Genomic DNA, 20,820 nt, shown 5'->3' on the forward strand with positions numbered 1-20,820 from the left:
GTAGAAATTGAGGTCCCGGAGGCTAGTTTCTATCTCCTAAATATTTATTTGGATTGGAAGTTAACAATTACCCATTGGACATTGTGACTAGGTTTATTGCCAAGGCTTAGGGCTAAGGATCATGCTCGGAACCATTTCATTTTCTCTGTTCAGAATTAAAGGTAAGAAAACTACACCCTTGAGTGGTTGTAACAGGATTGAGTTCCCAATACTTGAACATGTATATTGTATGGCTACGTGAATAATTTGGCATATGGAAATGAACGGCCTAAGGAAGCCTGGCGCTAATAATTTGCGCATAGGATGCGGCTCGAGCACTGTGAGCCAGGGTCAGCTAGATATATATTGGACTCAACCTAAGCGAGCTAGAGTCACTGGGTTAAACAGAGGGTGCAACCTAAGGGCATCGACTCGGAGTATTGCATGATGATTGAGATAAAATGTTGAATATGCATATGTTTACTGTTGTTAATATGATGTTTATGCCTTTGATATTATCTGAATGAATGATTTATGATTCATTAATTTTCATCACTGAATATATGTCTACTATCATGGTTTTCTTGCCGGGCCTTGGCTCACAGGTGCTACATGGTGCAGGTTAAGGCAAGGGTAAAATGGATTAACCATGAGATGGAGAGCTCTTGGGGTGAGGTGTACATTGTCAGCTGCTCGTCCACCACGACCAAGGGAAGTACAGGGACGGAAGCCTAAAACTTGTATTTTTCCATTAGAGTGGCCACTAATTGTATATAACTTTTGAAAGTTTTTGTAAATTTGTCTTTTAAACCCCATTTTTTGGATCCTATGTACCAAACATATCTTTTAATGAAAATTAACCATTTATGATCAAAATCTTTTAACCCTAACCTAATTATGACTTTAGGATTACATTTTTTTTATTCAAATGACTTGATTAGCAAGTCTTGCACTATTTCAAATACACAGTGTAACGATATTGATTATCTAGGGAGTTACAACTTGGTATCAGAGCTGTCTAAATTTAAGGGTTCCTGAAAACTGGCTGGACATGTACACTCGCTGCTAAAGACAAGCTCAACTCAGGGTTTGGTAATTGTATACATGTGATTATATGCTTAAGTTCTTGAATGAAATATAAATGCTTTACTACATGATTAGGGAGCATGAGATACTGATAGGCCCTAGCCGTTGACTACTGTGTGATGATATTGAGGTGTGCTTATTAGCATTTCTGTTGCATGTGAGTGAATATTTGATTGACTATTTGCATCTTGATTGCTTGTGGTTGGTTGAGTTCCAACGGTGGATCATGGAAATTTTGTTACCCTGTCATCATTGTCTGACCATCGAGTCATTGATTACAGATAAACTTGGATAGCTATGCGTCCAAGGGGATCTATATGGCTAGCTGACACAAGGTCTGAGGCTAGAGATGATGACCAGGGCCATAACCCTCCGCCAGTCCCTGAGAACTAGCAGAAGATACTTGCAGACATGCAAGCCTGGTTACAGAGCCAGGAAGAGAAAATCAATCTTCTGAGACAACAGGCTTCGTCAGGGAATGCTACACCTATTTTGCCACCTATTGTGGCACCAATTGTACAGATACCTAAGGTTGGGAATAGGTGGGAGCCACTGTACGAGAGGTTTAGGAGACAACATCCTCCAAACTTTGAGGGAGGACTAGATCCAATGAAGGTTGAATAGTGGATGAGTATGATTACTTCTATCTTGGATTTTATAAGGGTTGAAGGTAGTGACAGGGTGGCTTGTGCCACCTATATGCTTAGGGAGGATGACTGTATTTGGTGGGAAGTGGCAACACAAACCAGGGATGTTTCTACTTTGAGTTGGGATGGGTTCAGAGACTTGTTCAATCAGAAGTGATATAACGTTGCCGTTAGGGCAGCGAAGGTGAATGAGTTTATGGGGTTGGTTATGGGCAACATGACAGTTATAGAATAAGCCCTGAAGTTTGATAGGCTTGCAAAGTTAGCACCAGATCCAGTGCCTACTAATGCAGCCAGACATTACAGATTTCTTAGAGGACTTAATGCTATGATAGCCCGAGATGTTGGAATTACAATAGTACCTGGGGGGACAACTTATGCCCAGGCTGTTGAGAAGGCCCTTATTGCTGAGAGGCAAAGAATAAGGTTTTGATGGAGAATGTTGCAAGATGGGAGGTTCGCAGGGCTATGCCTCCATATTCAGGGTCTCGTAGGGGCAGAGGCATCAGTGATCTGAAGAGGAAGACCCCTGGTACTTTGACTGCTCTTGGTCCTGATAGGAGGCGTTGGGGTGTTCAGGGTGGCCGCCAGGGAGGCGATGAGACATGGAGGAATTACCCTGAGTGTACGAGGTGCAAGAAGCGCCATCTGGGTGAATGTTGGGCAAAGGCCTTGTAACGCCCTGGTTAGCCAAGACTGCTACACTGTGTACTTATAAAGGTGCAGGACTTGCTAATCAAGTCATTAATTTAAAAGCGTGTCACTAAACATGCATGAGCTAGGGTTAAAAATGTTTTGGTCTCAAAAGTTACACTTTATTAAACAGTTTTATACATGGGATCCCAAAAAGAAACAGAGTTTAAAAGTTGGTTTACAGAATCTCCAAAAGACAGACAACCATCGGCCATACTAAGGCAGAATAGACATTTATGGTTCTCACGTCCATGCCTAATTCCCAACTGTGGCGGTTGAGCAGCTGGTCATGTACATTCAGCTCGCAGAGCTCTCCCAGTCAGGGCTGATCAAGCTTGCCCTTGCCTTTACCTGCACCACGTAGCACCCGTGAGCCAAGGCCCAGCAAGAAAACATAAAATGCAACACAACAACAATAACAGATAATCAACTCTTTAAGCATGTTCAAACACTTAATACTCCATAGTAACCATTCAACACTCATACATAACCAATAATGCAACTAATCACAACTAACAATTAGGTCACATAATAATTAGGGCCGAAAACTTAGGCCGCACCCTCTGTTTACCCCACTGACTCCGGCCCGCTTAAACCAAGCTCAGTGCATAATAAGCTGTCCTTGGCTACCAGTGGCCAAGCCGCGCCTTGTGCGCTAGTGTAACCCTTGGCATTCTTAGGCCGTTGGTTCATTGTTTACATGGCATAATACCATCCTTTCAAGCATACATATTAGGGAGCCCTTAGTCCCATTACAAATACACAGCCGGGTGCAGTTTTCTTACCTTTAGTTTCCGCGTTCACTGATTACGAGCGACACTCCTCGAGCACGATCCGTTCCTGAGCCCTAGCTTTAACATCTAGTCACAACCAAGGTATTGGATTCCATTAATATTCAAGTAAAGGTTTTCGGGTACAATACTATCTTCCGAGACATCGAATTCCACCGAGCACGGTGGAGAAATTGTGTAACGCCCTGGATAACCAAGACCGTTACACTGTGTGTTTTAAATAGTGCAAGACTTGCTAGTCAAGTCGTTTAAACAAAGTGTGAATTCAATGTCATCAACAGGTTAGGAATAAAAGATTTTGGTCACAAACAGGCTATTTTCATTAAAAATGACAGTTTGATACATGGAAACTTGAAACAGGATTTAGACGTCTTAGTTATAACAAATTCCAAGAGCTACAAATAATTCAAGCCACTCTAATGGAAAAATATACATTTTAGGTTTCCGTCCCTGTACAATTCCTCGACCGTGGCGGCCGAGCAGCTGACAATGTACACCTCGCCCCCAGAGCTCTCCAACTCATGGTTGATTCAGCCTACCCTTGCCTTTACCTGCACCACGTAGCACCCGTGAGCCAAGGCCCAGCAAGAAAGCATAATAACATAGCAAGATCAGCAACACTTATCAAATATGTCACAAAGCTCAACCAAGAATTCAGTATTTCATAACATTTATCCAAATAGTGATAACAGTTGTCATCCAGACAGTCAACCAACTATATCCATAACACAATATTCACATGTATAATCAGTAAGTTATCATATCCATCAAATAACATTCAGGGTTGGCGCCCTTAGTCGCACCCTCTATTTAACACACTGTCTTCGGCTCATTAGGGTCGCCCCTAGTGTAATACTCACTGACTTTGGCCAGCTTAACCGAGCTCAGTGACAAATAAGCTGCCTCAGCTTCCAGTGGCCGAGCCGCGCCCCAGTGCGCAAATATTGATTCCAACACCCTTAGGCCGGTAATCGCATGTCCCGTGGCATAATAACACCATCTCACGACATGATATACAAGTGTAGGGAGCTCTTAGTCCCATCGTGTCCACATGGTTAAACACATTCACATAACAATGCATACAAACATAGGGAACACTTAGTCCCAACCTAACCACATAATCAGGTGCAGCTTTCTTACCTTTGGCTTTCAAACGAGCTAGATATAAGCGATGTTCCTTGAGCGCGATCCGATCCCCGAGCCCTAGCTTAGCACCTAGTCACAACCAAGATAAAGGTTACCATTAACAATCTTAAATGAGCTTCTAAACCAAGTTCTAGTCCTCGGAACATTGAACTTCACCAAATATGGTAAAAGACTCAACCCCGAGCACCCTAGGTTAAATTCCCAAGCCTAAAATCTCAAAATCCCAAAATCCCTTAAGCGCCGCGGCATGGGCCATCCATGCCGCGGCATGGCCCCTGACAGAACCCTCCATGGGCACAAAAGCAGGTAAGGGCCGCGGCATTGCTTGGACCATGCCGCGGCCCGCCCTCCTTCCTCAGCATACAACAACTTCGAAGGGCCGCGGCTCACCAAGAACCATGCCGCGGCCCGACCCTTCGAACCCAGAAATTCCACCATTTTCAATCTCTAAACCTCACCTAAAGCCATCCTAAAGCCCCCAACTCAAAACCAATTAATAATAACAACATTAAAATGATTTAGACAACACAACCCAACCAAAAATCCAGCCTAAGACTCACTAAAATCCCAATTCCAACTTCTGAAATTTCAAACCCACAAACTCAAAACCAGCCATGAAAACTCTCAAATTCAACCATCAAACTTCAAATTAATCCTTACCTCGGCTGTAGAATCGTTCTAGCATCCAACCAGCTTCAAGCCCTTCAACTCCTCAGGTTCATATCCCTTTATTCCATCCAAAACTCAAACTTAAAAACTATCTCATTAAAACCCAGAAATTCACATCAGAAAACCTTAAAACTTACCTCAATTGACTGGCTTAATTCTGCTAGTTCTTCAAGCTTCACCAAAGTCCCTAGCCCTAAGCTCCATCCTGAGCTTGCTCTAGAATTCCAGCTCCAAAACCCACAAGGAATGGTGAAGAGATGACCCAGCCGAATGAGAGAGAGTGAGATAACTCTAAGTGTTCTGTTTTTCTTTCTTTCCTTCTTCTTTTCTTTTCCTTAAGTTTCTAAGTTTTATCTACAACCTCCACTAACATCAAAAAGCAGAATATAGCCTAACCTTAAGTAAGCCAAATGACCACCTTGCCCTCCCAATAATAACTAAACCTTTAAACATTCTAAGGGCATTTTAGTCATTGCTCCCGATTCCCACTAATTCCTCAAGTGTCTTAAATATTTACCACTTAATTCCCGATACCTAACTAATCTCCAAATATATTCCTCGATGTTAAAAATAGACTCCAATATGCTCACTAAATTCCCGTTTATACCCCTAGGCTCACCCCGAGCCGGGTATAAATCCCCGCCATGACTTTTTCGCTAATTTGCTCACTAGGATCGTCTCAAGTTGCAGATCACAGATATATCCACATAATAATGTGGTCTCAACTTTAGCTTACCAATATATACACAAGTATGCAATTACGCTCTCAATGAGCCAAATTACCATATTACCCTCACAGCAGAGTATATAGCCCCATGCATGCCTTTATCATCATATAATAATATGACCCACATAATCATGCATATAATCATATAATAGCACAATAAATCAATTATGGCCCTCCCGGCCTCCTAATCAAGGTCCTAAACCTTATTAGGGAATTTGGGTCATTACAACTATCCCCTCCTTACAGAAATTTCGTCCTCGAAATTTTATCTGAACTGCCCGGAACACCACTTCCACACAACTGATTCCAGCTATCCCGGTCATTCCTTGACCCTACCATTTCTAGTGTGTTACCTTAACTTGAGGTACAATCTTATTCCTCAAAATCTCATTCTTTCAATCCCATGATTGAACCGGTCACTCCACATGGATTATATTCATCTTTATCTGTAGATCCTTATCAATCAACACATGGGTTTCTCCAACCCATGCTCTAATCTTTTAATAATCTCAATGATCCCCTGATCTACCTCCAGATCCAAATACAACATATCACTTATCTCATTCCAACGAAGGGATGATATACAATCCTTCTTATATTCCATTTTATCAAGTGTTCTTCCAATAACTAGATAACTCCCTTTCTCTTTGATTTACCATTAGTCTGTAAATAATAAAACTCATTAGATTCCGATTATCTGTTCATCGTCTTTCTTAATCCTCCCAAGACCTGAGAGTAAGATAAAGTCCTTGTTCAATGAAATTAACTCTGAATTCCATGGAGGCTTACCACCCATCTCGCTCGAAGTTTTGAATGCTGGTCAGCTGTTTAAATTATCCTTACTGATAAAAGCAAGTTCTCCCCAGATGCTGATCCATGATGACCCAACCGTCTTGGCAGTCTCTCTGCGATACCTATCACGATATTTCCTTATTCTCATTATAACATACTCAAAGGCTGCGATGCCTATCACGAACTGCTATCAGGTTAAGAATTTTGTTCCTCATTCATTATATTCCTCTCTACCTAGGCCTCCAATACAAAACCTTCAAATTATTATACCTTTTCATAATGTCTGGGCGAGAAGACCAAGAGAGTAGTATGAGATTCATCCAGAATTTCCATGTAATTTCGGTGTCCACCAGAGTCCAGATTTGGTCCTTATATCACGATAAACTTATACGTAACACTGTAGAATCCTTAGCTAACTCAATCAAGACTTGCCTTTAATTCCTTTCATCTGGGATTTCCTTAACTGTCGTTCTTGTTCCTGTATACAATAATAATTCCAAGTATCCACTGGCTATTAAGCCTACTAGAAACTCCACCCTAGTTCTAGTCGGATCCTTTAACCAACATCATGCATAGACCATCACTTCCTCCTGTCTTGAGGTGTCAAAGCAACATAGCAACCGTTTCTAATCTGTACAAAGACATGGAACTCAACCCAACTACATGTACCATCATGCTTGCCTAGGGAAACTCTTACTTCCAAGGAATTCTTCAACCTTAACAAAGTTCTAACCAGAATACATCACTGTGCCGTCGATCAAGACAATTACAAGTCCAATTCAGATAATCTTTGGATACTCTTTCCACCTATTTCACAAAAACAGTTTGGCATTGACCAAACCCTCAACACATAACTCAGCATCCTTAGTGCCCTTATCTAATGTAATAGCAACCTCCTACCTATCCTCTTCCCTGATCTCCAACTGGTAATAACCAGGTCAAAGATCCCTAACTGCACCCGATCTCTAGCTGGTAATAACCAGATCAAAGATCCTTAACTATTCCTGATCTCTAGCTGGTATTAACCAGATCAAAGATCCTTCCTGAGGAACGTCATCCTACTCAACAATTGAGACCTTAACTCTCACCACTTTGTTAAATCGTTCAATACAGCATCTTAGATTTAATTCTATCACTGACACCAATCTTATCACCATTCCATCTCTTTACGCAGACGTACTTCTTGACAAATTTCTTGGGTACTCATATGGAATCCCACAAACTAATTCAGTCTGTCTTGTCCCACTGATACAACTCAAGTAGTGTCCATCATACTGGCTAAGGTTCTAACCTTTCCCCTGCAACAGATTTCCCACTCCAAGTACCAATACTAACCACTGCAAGGATCTCCCCTTTTAAACTCAAGAGTTACCGCTCCTTTCTTACAACCCATCACTGTTCCCCATACTTGTCCAACTCTTCATGTTCAAAACCCTCACGTTGTAACTGTCTTCGAGGATACTTCAAGTAGTAGCTGATACATTCATCGGTCTTAGTGTGCTTCTGATCAAATCTCTCCATACCTGATCTCCTCCCTTCCTGTACTTAACCTTGAATACCTTTGAAGAATGAAGTTAATACCTTCTGAAGCCTTACCTCTGACCCTGCTGCTTCAGTCGCGATATCATCAGTATAGTAGTCGTTCATGTTCTACCTCTAGCTGGGGAGTGGTTTACCCTATCACCAGTGAATCTGAATACCACCCATCCATGTCATTTCTCCACTCTCTGCCTGTCAGACTTGCCCATGTTGTTGATGTATCAAGTGATTAGGAATCCTTACTGTTAATACATCACACCCCTCTCGGTACAAGTAATAATTCCTGAGATGTCTCTTTCCTTGATCCTTATCTAGTAATAACCAGATCAATAATCAACTCCTGAAGACATTGTCCTGTCTTGTAACGAGGCATTTAAACTCTTCATCCCTAGCAGGCAATATCCACGATTCCCACGACACAATACTCTACCCAATTCACTTATAAGTCGCATACTTCTCCAGGTGACTCAATAATTCCTTAAGCCAACCTAATATCATCCCTCATTGCGTCCCCGATACCAACTCCTTCCATACCCAAGTTCCAAGCTGTGCCCGAAAACTGCATTCTCATCTACATTCCTATTGACTAATTTAATTCCCATTCAGTCCAATCAATATACTTCAGGAGATACTCATGACTGTCCAGAGTTGTCCCTTATATAACATATTAACTTCCCTCAACAAATACTCATCTGAATCCTTCCTAATAGACGCACAACACCCAATCCTTTCAGCTCTTTTTCCCAACCAAAGCAAAGGCTATCCAATCCACTGGTCACTTATGAGAAACTAACCTTGGGCTTTAAATGAGTACAATATCCCAGTCTTCCTTGCCTCAATGGCCCACCTGTACACTGAACCCCCTTCCTGTCCAAACCAGGAGCCATAAAACCACCAAAGGTTCTCATTCTTCCAATCACCGAGTAGCCACACTTACTACATTTCCACGAATGAAAAATATCATCACCTGTATTCTTTTCATCTTAGATAATGAGGCCCTCTCTCTACTGCCCAAGCACAGACAACCATCTCAGAGTTTAACTCACAAATGACTTATCATCTCCGACTTCATCCATTTGTACCATAACCCAAAGTGGATCGACCAACCCACCAAACTCGGCAATACATACCACCGCTATCTTGCCACTTTCGACACCCTTTTGCCACAACTACCTAGTACGGCTACTTTGTCCTAATTTATCCTTCTCATGTTATTAAGAACAGGATTAGCCACACTCATTCATTAATTGATTTCTGAACAAACCCAAACCTTCCTCAAAACTAGAGGATAATACTTCCATTCAACAATTCTTGTCTGTTCCTCCTCAGTAACTTGCCTTTTTCATCCATCCAATCCATTCTACCAGACCCCACAGCCAGACTCCTATATCAGCAAACATCTGCTACGAATCTCAAGGGCAGGTGGAGGATTCCAACCCCCAACTGTCATCTTCTATCCTTACCAAAACCCAAAACTGAATCTGATTGACCATTCTCAATACATACACCCTGAATTAATCTGTCTTCACCGACTAAACTTCTCAGCCCTGACGTTTATACCCAAAACCATCTCAAGGGCAGATCCAAATAATCATAACAATCAAACACACATAAAACATTTCAAACACCCATATTATGCATAAATTATCAAATTTCTTTATCACTAGATGCGTTCATACCTTTTATGCCCTCCATGCCAATAAACAGGTATATCATATAAGTTCACTTTTAACATATAATAACCCACAATCCATATAACATCATTATCCATGTATTCATCCACATGCAAGAGCAATACTAAACAACATGCCTTAATAGCATCACACAGCAGTCAAGGGCCAGGCCCTATCAGTATCTCATGCTCCCTATTAATCATACAAATTAATACACCCACATTTTATTCAAGCACTTAAGCATACAATTTCATGTATTCCACTACAAACCCTTGATTCGAGCTTGTCTTTAGCGGCGAGTGTACATGTCCAGCTAATCTTCAGGAACCCATAAACCCAGACGGCTCTGATACCAAGTTGTAACGCCCTGGATAACCAAGACCGTTACACTGTGTGTTTTAAATAGTGCAAGACTTGCTAGTCAAGTCGTTTAAACAAAGTGTGAATTCAATGTCATCAACAGGTTAGGAATAAAAGATTTTGGTCACAAACAGGCTGTTTTCATTAAAAATGACAGTTTGATACATGGAAACTTGAAACAGGATTTAGACGTCTTAGTTATAACAAATTCCAAGAGCTACAAATAATTCAAGCCACTCTAATGGAAAAATATACATTTTAGGTTTCCGTCCCTGTACAATTCCTCGACCGTGGCGGCCGAGCAGCTGACAATGTACACCTCGCCCCCAGAGCTCTCCAACTCATGGTTGATTCAGCCTACCCTTGCCTTTACCTGCACCACGTAGCACCCGTGAGCCAAGGCCCAGCAAGAAAGCATAATAACATAGCAAGATCAGCAACACTTATCAAATATGTCACAAAGCTCAACCAAGAATTCAGTATTTCATAACATTTATCCAAATAGTGATAACAGTTGTCATCCAGACAGTCAACCAACTATATCCATAACACAATATTCACATGTATAATCAGTAAGTTATCATATCCATCAAATAACATTCAGGGTTGGCGCCCTTAGTCGCACCCTCTATTTAACACACTGTCTTCGGCTCATTAGGGTCGCCCCTAGTGTAATACTCACTGACTTTGGCCAGCTTAACCGAGCTCAGTGACAAATAAGCTGCCTCAGCTTCCAGTGGCCGAGCCGCGCCCCAGTGCGCAAATATTGATTCCAACACCCTTAGGCCGGTAATCGCATGTCCCGTGGCATAATAACACCATCTCACGACATGATATACAAGTGTAGGGAGCTCTTAGTCCCATCGTGTCCACATGGTTAAACACATTCACATAACAATGCATACAAACATAGGGAACACTTAGTCCCAACCTAACCACATAATCAGGTGCAGCTTTCTTACCTTTGGCTTTCAAACGAGCTAGATATAAGCGATGTTCCTTGAGCGCGATCCGATCCCCGAGCCCTAGCTTAGCACCTAGTCACAACCAAGATAAAGGTTACCATTAACAATCTTAAATGAGCTTCTAAACCAAGTTCTAGTCCTCGGAACATTGAACTTCACCAAATATGGTAAAAGACTCAACCCCGAGCACCCTAGGTTAAATTCCCAAGCCTAAAATCTCAAAATCCCAAAATCCCTTAAGCGCCGCGGCATGGGCCATCCATGCCGCGGCATGGCCCCTGACAGAACCCTCCATGGGCACAAAAGCAGGTAAGGGCCGCGGCATTGCTTGGACCATGCCGCGGCCCGCCCTCCTTCCTCAGCATACAACAACTTCGAAGGGCCGCGGCTCACCAAGAACCATGCCGCGGCCCGACCCTTCGAACCCAGAAATTCCACCATTTTCAATCTCTAAACCTCACCTAAAGCCATCCTAAAGCCCCCAACTCAAAACCAATTAATAATAACAACATTAAAATGATTTAGACAACACAACCCAACCAAAAATCCAGCCTAAGACTCACTAAAATCCCAATTCCAACTTCTGAAATTTCAAACCCACAAACTCAAAACCAGCCATGAAAACTCTCAAATTCAACCATCAAACTTCAAATTAATCCTTACCTCGGCTGTAGAATCGTTCTAGCATCCAACCAGCTTCAAGCCCTTCAACTCCTCAGGTTCATATCCCTTTATTCCATCCAAAACTCAAACTTAAAAACTATCTCATTAAAACCCAGAAATTCACATCAGAAAACCTTAAAACTTACCTCAATTGACTGGCTTAATTCTGCTAGTTCTTCAAGCTTCACCAAAGTCCCTAGCCCTAAGCTCCATCCTGAGCTTGCTCTAGAATTCCAGCTCCAAAACCCACAAGGAATGGTGAAGAGATGACCCAGCCGAATGAGAGAGAGTGAGATAACTCTAAGTGTTCTGTTTTTCTTTCTTTCCTTCTTCTTTTCTTTTCCTTAAGTTTCTAAGTTTTATCTACAACCTCCACTAACATCAAAAAGCAGAATATAGCCTAACCTTAAGTAAGCCAAATGACCACCTTGCCCTCCCAATAATAACTAAACCTTTAAACATTCTAAGGGCATTTTAGTCATTGCTCCCGATTCCCACTAATTCCTCAAGTGTCTTAAATATTTACCACTTAATTCCCGATACCTAACTAATCTCCAAATATATTCCTCGATGTTAAAAATAGACTCCAATATGCTCACTAAATTCCCGTTTATACCCCTAGGCTCACCCCGAGCCGGGTATAAATCCCCGCCATGACTTTTTCGCTAATTTGCTCACTAGGATCGTCTCAAGTTGCAGATCACAGATATATCCACATAATAATGTGGTCTCAACTTTAGCTTACCAATATATACACAAGTATGCAATTACGCTCTCAATGAGCCAAATTACCATATTACCCTCACAGCAGAGTATATAGCCCCATGCATGCCTTTATCATCATATAATAATATGACCCACATAATCATGCATATAATCATATAATAGCACAATAAATCAATTATGGCCCTCCCGGCCTCCTAATCAAGGTCCTAAACCTTATTAGGGAATTTGGGTCGTTACAAATTGATCCTGAGCACCCTAGGCTAGACTCCCGCGCCTAAAATCCCCAAATGTTCAAGAATATACCTAAGGGCTGCAGCCCTTGAAGCCTAGCCGCGACCCACCTCTAAAATAGAGCCCAAGGCCCCCAGCAAGCAGACACGCGCCGCGGCCTTGCCCAAAGGCGCCGCAGTGCTCTCCCCTGGCCGAGCCTCCCTGGCTCTCTTCCTTCGTAGGGCCACAGCGCTCTAGAACAGAGCCACGACCCTCCCCTTCTTGCCCAGAAAATCCACCATTTCTAGCATCCTAACCCCATCCAAAACCATTCCAGAGCACCCTAACTTAAAACCCATTAATCACAAAACTTTTATCATAACTCTAACAACATAATCCAACAGAAATTCAACCTAAAAACCTACTAAAACTCCATTTTGATTCTCTGAAACCCAGCAACTCAAAACACCAAAAGCAGTCATGCAAAACTCAAATTTTAACCTCTGAATTACGAATTGAAGCTTACCTCTTTTGCTGAACCACCTCCTTGACAATCTCTAAGCTAAAACCCAAGCACTTATCTTCAATTCAGCCCTAAAACATCAAAATCATAATCACCTTAATATTCAACCAAAAACTTAGAGTTATAACACCCAAAAACACAATTCAACTCTTACCTTAATCTTGATTGAGTGTCCCTTAGTCTGAACTAAGCTAAGCTCATGAATTCAGCTCAAACACAGAGTTTTCCCATCTGTTTCCCTTAGGTTTTCTATAATTTCTTGAGAGTGAAAGGAGAAAGAAGAGAAGAGAATGGAAGGGAGGAGAAGAGCTAAGGTCAATTTGTGTTTTATTCCCCTATTTTTTTATTAACTTAATCTAATTCTGGCCAGTTAAGTCATTCCTGAGGGCTCGGGGTACCGGAAATGTCCCCGAGGGCAAAATGGTAATTTTCCCCAATATTCCCGCCTAAGCTTTCTATCCTCAAATATATCTCCATATATTTATTTCCATAACCTGATAGTCTAAATAACTACCCGATACTTAAAATACCCCTGACTTATCCAAAGTCAAATATTAAGCCCCCTTGTGACTTTTCCCCGCTAACTAGCTCCCTAGGATCGCCTCAAGTCGCACTCTGCAAATTTACCCACATAATAATGTGGTTCTCACAGATATAACATTTAACCACATTTACATTCATATAATCATTCATTAAATCAATAAATTCACTCACGGGTCAATTATGCCTTCCTAGCACACTAATCAAGGCCCTTAAGCCATATTAGTAATTTTGGGTCGTTACAGGCCTGCTATCTGTGCGGGGTGGTGGGACACCTCAAGAAAGAATTCCCAACGACAAAGAGAAAGGGAGCAGGGAAGGTGGACAACTTGACTCCAGCTCGAGTGTTCACCTTGACAGAGGCAGAGGCCGAGGCTAGTCCCTCGATGGTGGCAGGTTAGCTTTCTATCGCTGGCTCTCCTTTTACTGTATTGATTGACTCTGGTGCCACACATTCGTTTGTTTCTAATAAGGTGAATGATAGATTGTGTAGACCTAGTGAGTATTATACTATGGGGTTTGGGACTATACTGCCTACATGGGAACTAGTGGCATCTAGGAGATGGATTAGGGCACTGCCAGTGATGGTTGATGGCAGGGAGCTATCAGTAGACTTGATTTAGTTAGTTATGGAGGATTTTGACATGATTATAGGGATGGATTGGCTGGTCAGATATGGGGCTAGTATAGACTACAGGAAGAAGATGGTGACCTTTGAGCCTGAGGGAGATGATCCCTTTGTTTTCATGGGTGCGGTGCATTGATCCCGCATACCCATGATATCAGCAATGAGAGCTAAAGAGCGATTACTGGGAGGTTGTATAGGTTTCCTAGCTAGTGTGGTGGATACTACTAGAGTTTTGCCAGTAGGGCCAAGGGAGACCAGATTGATTTGTGAGTTCTTGGACGTGTTCTCTAAAGATTTACCAGGGCTTCCGCCGCATAGGGAGATTCAGTTTTTCATCGAGTTAGTGTCGGGGATAGAGCCAGTGTTGAGGGCACGATATAGGATGGCTACGACTGAACTGAAAGAATTGAAGATACAATTGCAAGAGCTTCTTGATTTGGGGTTTATCAGGCCTAGCTACTCGCCATGGGGTGCTCCAGTTTTGTTTGTGAAGAAGTAGGAAGAGACTTTGAGGATGTGTATAGACTACAGGAAGTTGAACAAGTTGATCATCAAGAATAACTACCCCTTACCAAGGATCGATGACTTGTTTGATCAGCTGCAGGGAAAGACGGTGTTCTCAAAGATCGATCTTTGATATGGTTATCACCAGCTGAGAATCAAGGACGAGTATATACCGAAGACATCCTTCTAAAGGAGGTATGGGCATTATGAGTTTTTGGTCATGTCGTTTGGTTTGACCAATGCCCCAGCAGCATTCATGGATTTGATGAATAGGGTGTTCAAGGACTTCTTAGATGAGTTTGTGATTGTCTTCATCGACGACATCCTAATGCACTCCAGTTCAGAGGCAGAGCATGAACAATATCTCCGTTAGGTCTTGCAGAGATTGAGAGAGCACCGGTTGTATGCCAAGTTTAAGAAGTGTGACTTTCGGCTATCAGAAGTGACATACCTTGGACATATTATTGGTGAGGATGGGATTAAGGTGGATCCGTCTAAGGTGGAGGTAGTGAGAGATTGGTCAAGGCCAAGGAACGCCTCAGAGGTTAGGTGCTTCCTTGGATTAGTGGGATATTATAGGAGGTTCGTGGAAGGGTTTTCGAAGATTGCTACTCCGATGACAGAATTGATACGGAAGAATTTGAAGTTTGTCTGGTCAGACAAGTGTGAGAATAGCTTCCAAGAATTGAAGCGGCGACTAATTACGTCACCTGTGTTTAGTCTTCCTTCGGAGGAAGGAAAGTTTGTGGTATATTGTGACGCATCGAGACTGGGATTGGGTTGTGTGTTGATGCAGAATGAGAAAGTTATCACTTATGCATAACGACAGCTGAAGGAATATGAGCAGCGGTACCCTACCCATAATCTGGAATTGGCAGCAGTGGTATTCGTACTGAAGGTGTGGCGACATTATCTGTATGGAGAGAAGTGCGACATATAAACCGATCACGAGATTTTGAAGTATTTCTTCACCCAGAAGGATCTAAACATGAGGCATATGCATTGGCTGGAGTTGGCGAGGGACTATGATTGTGATATCATTTACCACCCATTGAAAGTCAATGTAGTAGCAGATGCGTTGAGTTGAAGGGGCTTGGGACAGTTGTTTAGCGCTGCACAGATATCAAGAGAATTGGCAGAGGAGATGTACAGAGCGAGGATAAAACTAGTTGTGGGCTAGTTGGCCAATATTACCTTACAGTTGACCCTGTTAAAGTGGATTAAAGAGGGTCAGATGGTTGATGCACAATTACAGGAGGTTAGAGGGAATGTCCTAGTTCGAGTGGCTAAGGACTATTCCATTTTAGAGACTGGATTATTACGGTATAAAGGTCGGATCTGTGTCTCAACTGATATGGGGATTAGACAAGAGATACTCAATGAATCCCATACTACACCATACTCACTCCATCCAGGCACCACGAAGATGTATCAGGATTTGCAAACATTGTATTGGTGGCCTGGGATGAAGAAGGACATGGTGGAGTACGTGGCCAGGTGTTTGAACTGTAAGCAGGTGAAGGCTGAGCATCAGTGGCCAGCGGGATTGCTACAACCTTTGGGTATTCCCGAGTGGAAATGGGAGGACATTACGATGGAATTTGTGGGAGCTTTACCCAGAACAGTGGGGCTGCATGACTCGATGTGGGTGATAGTGGACAGATACACCAAGTCGTCTCACTTTCTGCCAGTGAAGAAGACTTATACTTTGGATCAGTATGCAGAGCTGTATGTGAAGGAGATTGTACATCTCCATGGGGTTCCCAAGTCAATAGAATCAGACCGGGATCCTATCTTGACCTCCAAGTTTTGGGGTGGATTGCAGATCGCTATGGGGACTCAGCTGAAGTTCAGCACGACCTTTCATCCTCAGACAGATGGACAGTCTGAGAGGACGATTCAAGTATTGGAAGACATGCTCAGAGCATGTGTGATAGACTTCGAGGGGTCTTGGAGTAAGTATCTCCCGTTGATTGAGTTTTCTTACAACAACAGCTATCAATCAATGATTCGAGTGGCTCCATATGAAATGTTGTATGGGAGGAGGTGTAGATCGCCCATTCATTAAGATGAGATGGGTGAGAGGAAGTACTTGGGACTAGACATGGTTCAGAAGACTAATGAGGCTATAGAGAAGATTCCAACATGAATGCTCGCTTCGTAGAGCAGACAGAAAAGCTACACTGATCCTAAGCATAGGAACGTGGAGTTCCAGGTGGGGGACCACATGAATCTGCGAGTCTCACCAATGCAAGGGGTGAGAAGGTTTGGGAAAAAGGGCAAGCTGAGCACTAGATTCATTGGACCTTTTGAGATCATGGAGAGGATTGGGTAGGTGGCCTATAGATTGGCATTGCCACCATTGTTGTCAGGAGTTCATAACGTATTCCACATTTCGATGCTTCGGAAGTACATCTTAGACACGACTCATGTATTGAAGTATGAGGACTTTGAACTACAGACAGATTTGTCTTATGAGGAGCGACTAGTTCAGGTCTTAGACAGGAGAGACAAGGTTCTACAGAACAAGACGATTCCTCTAGTCATAGAGTTGTGGAGGAATAGCACTGTCGAGGAAGCGACCTGGGAGCTTGAGTAGCGATGCGGGATTAGTATCCCGAGTTATTCAGGTAAATTTTGAGGATGAAATTCTCAGTAGGAAAGGATAGTTGTAACGACCCAAAATCACTAATAAGGCTTATGGGCTTTGATTAGCGTGTCGGGAGGGCATAATTGGAATATATGTGAATTAATGGTTTAATGCATGATTATGTGGCATGCATGATTATATGGATATGTGATATGCATGTTTATGAGTATTAGATATACATGTGGGGCATCTTTTGCTTATAAGGGTATATTTGTAATTTTGGCATGTTGTGGGCATAAAGGTGATTATATATGATAAATGGTTGAGACCGCATTATTATGGGGATATATTCGCAACATATGGCTTGAGACGGTCCTAGTGAGTGGATTAGCAAAATAGTCACAGCGGGGATTAATACCCGGCTCGATGTTAGCCTGGGATTATTTATGGGAAATTTAGAGAATAATTTGGGAATTATCAGATATTGAGTAAATAATTGGTAATTATTTGGAATGACGAGATTGATTGGTAAATATTAGGAACATTTGAGGAATTAGCGGGAACTGAGGGAAATGACCATTTTACCCCTAAGGACAACTTGAGGACTAGGAAACCTAGAAGGGCAAAAAGGTCTTTTGCTTAGGGATTTGAGATATACTTAAGAGTTAGAAGTCAGCTGCAGTTTAAGGAAACATCTCAAACTCTCCTATTTCTTTCTCTCACAGTTTCACCCTCTCTTTCATTCTCTCATTGTGCTTGAAACTAAGGAAGGAAAAAGGGCAGAAAGATAGGCCTTAAGTTGGGAGTTTAAGTTGGGAAAGCAGAGGAGAATTCAAGGAATTAAGTTGAATTTGTGCAAGGATTTTGCTGGGAAATTGAGCTACTATTGGAGGTAAGAACTCTAGTTTTAATCTCTGAATTCTGCTTGGTTTGTGTTGAGAATTTTAGTTGCCATGGGTGTGAATTTGATGATTGGTTTTGAGTGCTATGATCAGTTGGTTTGGGTCTTTTGGTGAGGAGTTCTGACTTAATTGGTATAGTGATTCTAGTATAATTGTTAAGCTTTTTATATTTAAAGTATGTGATTTAATCTTGAACTCGTGGTTGGGTTTGGTTCTAATTGGGAGGCTTATTGGATTTGAGTTTTGAGGGAAATTGGCTAGAAAAGGTTGGAGAGAACCAGATTTTCTTGGCTCGAAGGGGGTGCGCCGCGACCCAGCCCTGGGTTTCCGCAGCACATGTGGACTTCTGGCCCTAGGATGCTCTCTGAGATGGGGGTGGGCCGCGACCAGGAAAGGCAAGTCGCAGCCCACCTCCCCTTTGGCTTGAGGTTCTCCTCTTTGACTTAGGGGCAAGTCATGAACCATTAAGCTAGGTCGCGACCCACCTAGTGTTTTGTAGCCTTAGAACAGATTCTAGAATTAGTAAGGCTAGGGGGTTCGAACCTAGGCGCTCGAGACAATTTCTACTACTCGATTTAGTAGAAATTGAGGTCGTAGAGGCTAGTTTCTGTCTCCTAAATATTTATTTGGATTGGAGGTTAACAATCACCCATTGGAAACTGTGACTAGGTTTATCACCAAGGCTCAAGGCTAAGGATCGTACTCGAAACAATGTTATTTTCTCCGTTTGGAATTAAAGGTAAGAAAACTGCACCCTTGAGTGGTTGTAACAGGACTGAGTTCCCAATACTTGAACATGTATATTGTATGGCTAAATGAATAATTTGGCATATGAAAATGAACGTCCTAAGAGAGTCTGGGGTAGATAATTTGCGCACAGGATGCGGCTCAGCCGCTGTGAGCCGGGGTCAGCTAGATATACACTGGACTCGAGCTAAGCAAGTCAAAGTCAGTGGGCTAAAAAGAGGGTGCTGCCTAAGGGCGTCGACCTTGAGTATTGCATGATGATTTAGATAAACTGTTGAATATGTATATGTTTACTGTTGTTAATCTGATGTCTATTGCTTGTTGATTATCCGAATGATTGATTTATGGTTCATTAATTTTCATCACGGAATATGTGTCTGCTATCATGGTTTTCTTGCTGGGCATTGGCTCATGGGTGCTACTTGGTGCAAGTAAAGGTAAGGGTAAGATGGATCAACCATGAGTTGGAGAGCTCTGGGGGCGAGGTGTACATTGTCAGCTGCTCATCCACCACGGCCGAGGGAAGTACAGGGACGAAAGCCTAAAATTTGTATTTTTCCATTAGAGTTGCCACTGATTGTATATAACTTTTGACAGTTTGAAAATTTGTCTTTTAAACAAAGTTTTTGTGATCCCATGTACCAAACATTTATTTTAATGAAAATGAATCGTTTATGATCAAAATATTTTAACCCTAACCTGATTATTACTTTAGGATGACATTTTTTTTATTAAAATGACTTGATTAGCAAGTCTTACACTATTTCAAATACACAATGTAACGGTCTTGGTTATCCAGGGCGTTACATGTTCGATCTTGGTTCTTGAGGAGCCTATCGACCCATACGATCCATAAGATAGACAGGTTCAAAGACCTTGTCGCCAAATTAATGGATCATGTTCGATCTTGGTTCTTGAGGACCCATACGATCCAAACAAGAGACCGGTCCTAGGACCTTGTTGCCAAATTATGGATCATGTTCGATCTTGGTTCTTGAGTAGCATATCGACCTATACGATCCAAAGTAGAGATAGGTCCTAGGACCTTGTCGTCAAATTATGGATCATGTTCAATCTTGGTTCTTGAGGAACCCATTGACCCATAAGATCCAAATAAGAGACTGCTCTGAGGACCTTATCACCAAACTATTTGATCATGTTAGATTCTGGTTCTTGAGGAACCTATCGACCTATACGATCAACAAAAGAGATTGGTTCACGGACCAGTCGCCATTATTTGATCATGTTCGATCCTTGTCCTTGAGGAACCTATCGACCCATACGATCAAAAAAGAGACTGGTCTGAAGACTAGTGGCCATCATTGGATCATAATAGAATTTGATCCTTGAGAGACTGATAAATAATTTGAGCTGAGACTCATTGCAGGCTCGATTAGCGCATCTAGACCCGTTTGGTCAAACTTAGATGCTTCTGTCTACAATCATTATAACGAGTACACGAGAGATTACGTAGATCATGATTGACACTTGCAACACAATCTTGAATCTGTGTATAGGTATCATTACTATTGAGTATGAAACCGTCACTCGACTCCCAATGAGGGACAAGCATTTGCTGCTTGCATCATTAGGTGAAAATGATAGTACTATGTGTCTAAACGCTCGAAGCAAGGCATGGTCAAGTAACAAGTGACCAAGGCTTTTAAACCCATGACCACTTGGGGGGCATATAGTACATACCGATCGGGGTATACACAAG

The 20,820-nt window shown here is 42.2% G+C and overlaps 2 long non-coding RNA genes across 2 annotated transcripts; both read right to left on the reverse strand.

Annotated features, from left to right (window-relative positions):
* Window positions 1-3,498: 3,498 nt before the first annotated feature.
* Window positions 3,499-5,591, reverse strand: LOC133815368 (uncharacterized). Its single transcript, XR_009884819.1, has 3 exons — window positions 5,003-5,591; window positions 4,337-4,411; window positions 3,499-3,747 (listed from the first exon to the last, which is right to left on the reverse strand). It is a non-coding gene; the product is annotated as an uncharacterized LOC133815368 (long non-coding RNA).
* Window positions 5,592-9,750: 4,159 nt separating this feature from the next.
* LOC133815372 (uncharacterized) lies at window positions 9,751-12,319 on the reverse strand. The gene is made up of 3 exons (XR_009884820.1): window positions 11,731-12,319; window positions 11,065-11,139; window positions 9,751-10,475 (listed from the first exon to the last, which is right to left on the reverse strand). It is a non-coding gene; the product is annotated as an uncharacterized LOC133815372 (long non-coding RNA).
* Window positions 12,320-20,820: the final 8,501 nt, after the last annotated feature.

Source organism: Humulus lupulus, chromosome 1 (genome assembly GCF_963169125.1).
Source record: "Humulus lupulus chromosome 1, drHumLupu1.1, whole genome shotgun sequence".
Lineage (NCBI taxonomy): Eukaryota > Viridiplantae > Streptophyta > Magnoliopsida > Rosales > Cannabaceae > Humulus > Humulus lupulus.